General features: G+C 43.7%; 1 pseudogene; it reads left to right on the forward strand.

The window, feature by feature from the left end:
* Positions 1-2,172: 2,172 nt before the first annotated feature.
* Positions 2,173-2,290, forward strand: LOC124803710 (annotated as a pseudogene).
* Positions 2,291-4,038: the final 1,748 nt, after the last annotated feature.

Genomic DNA, 4,038 nt, shown 5'->3' on the forward strand with positions numbered 1-4,038 from the left:
GCTTTTAGAGAGCGGTAGTTCATCACGATATGATTCTCTGTTAAAATTCCGAGAGCGCACTCTGTAAGAAGTGTCAAGAAACACATTGCTTCTTTTCCGTATACATTGCGAACTGAGAGTGGTTTAATTAGAGAAACTGGAGTTAATCAGAGAAACTGGAGTTTATACGTAGGCTTACTGATGATCTTTCTTTCCATGCACCATTCGTGAGTGGAACGAGAAAGAAGGGAAAGGATAGTAACACACGAAGTAATCTCTACCTTACATCGCAAGCTTGTTTCCTGAGAATATGTGCACATTTAGATGTAGACATGTGGACGACGAAGAATCTGTGAGTTTGTTACATATTGGAACCTATTTGCAATCCACATCAGAAGAATTTATTTCACGTTGTATCATATTCGTCTTCTATACCACAAAATGGGTATATATTTTAAGTAATGGTTTTGCACTAGCATTCTCCGTAGATTCAAATGGTTCAAATGGCTCTGAGGACTATGGGACTTAACTGCTGTGGTCATCAGTCCCCTAGAACTTAGAACTACTTAAACCTAACTAACCTAAGGACATCACACACATCCATTCCCGAGGCAGGATTCGAAGGTGTGGCCGTAGCAGTCGCGCGGTTCCGGACTGAAGCGCCTAGAACCGCTCGGCCACAACGGCCGGCCATTCTCCGTAGACTCCATGCTCTGGAAATGTGAATGTCCACTTCTGTCTTTTGATGCTGACGTTATTAATATTGTGAATACGAAACATTAAGAGGGCTATCACCACGAAGAATTTTTTTATCAAGTTGCACCACATTGTATTATCAAATGCGCTCTTTCTAGCTCGAATGATATGGTAATGCCTGTGTTTTTTTATTGGCCTTCAAGTATGCTCCGTACAGCCATACATGTAAATAAACCAGAATTACATACAATTAGTATCGATGACAAAACAAAATTGGTGAAACAAACACCAATAATAGTGACATAAAACTGAAATAACACACTGTGATAACACAAACTTATATAATTTTGTAAATAAGTTCTTATCACTCTCTCTTTGCTTCCGTTAGAAAGCATTGAAACTCTTTACGTACAGCAATGTCTGTTGTAACCAGACGAAACTAGAATCATTCGGCCACAATTATGGATTCTTTGATTGCTCGGTCAGGTGGCACATTAAAGTAACACATGAAATATTAGTTCACTTTATTACATAAATAAATAAAAGACTTACTTAACTTTGCCACAGATCTTGGCGACAGAATCGCTTGATATGTTACAACAGTTATTAACTATTAAAGCATCACTTGATGCACAGAGTAGCAAACTTCTCTCTTGCAGTACAGTGTCCCAAATGTAAATGAACAAGTCCGTCAGAAACTTTAACTATGACGTTGGTCCTGTACTATAACGTGGACTGCTTCAGATGGGGTCATGAATTGAGTTGAAGTCTTGCATCTTCAACACTATATTGACCGCAGCGTGAATGTGCTGCTATGCTCAAAGGCGGAGTGTGGTCTTCAGCAGCGCCTCCTATACGTCATTGTAGATTACAGCGAGCCCTAGTTTATGCCTGCGGTACCGATTCGCGTTGCCGATTTTGATGTGATACCAGAATATCTGGACGATACCACAAAATCTGTTGTGGCTAATAATGTTGGTTACCGGTATATCTTACTCACAACATTCCTTATCAACACTAATGTGATGTCCCACCGGTTCATCCATCAAAAAAATATATGATTTGTGTCTTCTACTTCGCCGCAGTCACATAGGAGAGAAAGTGCTAAGGTTATGAGGTGTAGGTGCTATGCAAAGCGGCAATAGGCGAACTTCAGCTGCGTTATGGTAACTGCAAATTTCCGTGTACACGGGAGTCCATGGTTCTACCGTCTGGTTGGTAGCACTGGTGTTATTTGCGTGTAGTATTTTCCTTTAGTTAACCGCACTGATGGAGAAAAGGAACGCTCTACATTGTGGTCAGCCTGGGCTCACATTGCAGAGCATACAGTTCTCACCGTGGTGATCACACACCCTATTAAAGATCAAATCTCGTCGTTCATAATGTCCAGGGCACCATCATAAACCGCAATAACATCAGTTTAATTACTGTCTTTGCATAAAAATGTCATTTCTGTTCGTCTCATTGCGCTTTTTTTTCAGTTATCTTCTATGTTATGGCAACGGCCTTGCCGCAGTGGATACACCGGTTCCCGTCAGATCACCGAAGTTAAGCGCTGTCGGGCGTGTCCGGCACTTGGATCGGTGACCATCCGGGCCGCCATGCGCTGTTGCCACTTTTCGGGGTGCACTCAGCCTCGTGACGCCAATTGAGGAGCTACTCGACCGAATAGTAGCGGCTCCGGTCAAAGAAAACCATCATAACGACCGGGAGAGCGGTGTGCTGACCACACGCCCCTCCTATCCGCATCCTCATCTGAGGATAACACGGCGGTCGGATGGTCCAGATGGACCACTTGCGGCCTGGAGACGGAGTGCTTCTATGCTATAATGTAGCAGTTCTTTCCATATGTGGTCCAAGTCATCGAGGCAATTTACTTAGCAGTGACACATCGTGCGAAAGGTACTCGCGTCCTTAAGTTATGCAAGTCAGTTTAGTAGATCTTCTGCTGGAACTTGTGTACCTGAAGTCGCCGCTTCCTTAGCAACAGAGTCAACGATCGCGTTGCCCAGTACGTTGTGCATCTCTTTCACCCAGTACGTGGAGACCATGCGGCCATTTCTTTCCACTTGGTTTAAATGCATGTGTTCTTCACGATTATGAAAAGAACAGAATGGCTGTATCGCATTGTATCCCTGATTTCTTTTCTTATTCGTTGTGCCTGTGATGTAGTGTAAGGAAATAGTTAAGAATTTCTGTAATTGGGCGGCAAGATTAGCTTGAATTGCCCTGTTTGAAGGCGTATGACGGAATCCAGCTATTGAACTGAAATGACTAGGGATGTCCCAGATTCAAGAATAAAGTATCATGTACACACTGTGCCGTGGCGGGTACTGCAGCAGCAACGCAAAGCCGACGATATCATCCGGTCTCCTATTTGAGACAGCAGCTTGGGCATAGATCTGCCTGGTGCCCCTGCGTTGCCTGCCATGACAAACGGACGGCTCACCTTACACGGCATTGACATTGCGGAGGTCGTCTGCCCAGCTGTTGTACTAGCAACGTGATCTACAACATGACCGGTACGCTCGCTTAAGAGCTCTTCCGATGTGTCCGTTCCTCTGTAAGCGAGTGTGTCCACTCCACCTGCACGGCGCTGTGTGCCATCCTAGTGCTCGCTCTGTTCCACATAGAGGTGTGTCTTCCGCTAAAGCATTGCACCTCAACTTCGTGGATGGTCCTTATATGTGTCTCAACATTGGCGTGTCTTTTTAAGTGACAAACATAATTGTTTCTGATTACGACTGAAAAGTAATATATCTTCTTTTATTTATGACGATTGCCATTTCGAGTATTACTACTTACCTACAAGCAGAACCCTCAAATACACATAACGGTATAGGCATAAATACAGCCGCAGATCCAAACATCGAGCGAGTATGAACAGTGTTCAAGTCATAAGATTCAAAAACACAAAACAAGTAAAAATCACGAACAACATTATTACCCAACTGTCAAGTGGGGCAATACGTCCCGCGCGGACCGTGACATGTTGCCCCAGACCACGCGGCTACCCAGCGCGGCCCTTCCGTAATGACTTAGTACTTGATCGCCTTTTAAATTTTCTTCATTCTCCGCAATGACATTTGTTAAAGTTTTCCTTTAGTGTAAAACTTCACGGTTAAATATTTGGCACGCTGGGGGAAATTAGACAACGACTGGTCTAAGGAAGACAAGTGCAAGTGGCTTTGCTCTAAGAGCTTTGTGACCAAGGGCGGAAAGTGGACGTACACAAACATGCTTACGGTGACTAGCTGATTATTGTGTCAATCTTGTTTGGTCTTGCTGTATCGTAATGCTCTCTTCATTAACAGTCTCTCACCATGGTTTAATTGCATATAACTTCCTTGTTGAATCCTTGTA

This window comes from Schistocerca piceifrons, chromosome 6 (genome assembly GCF_021461385.2).
Source record: "Schistocerca piceifrons isolate TAMUIC-IGC-003096 chromosome 6, iqSchPice1.1, whole genome shotgun sequence".
NCBI classification, from domain to species: Eukaryota; Metazoa; Arthropoda; class Insecta; order Orthoptera; family Acrididae; genus Schistocerca; species Schistocerca piceifrons.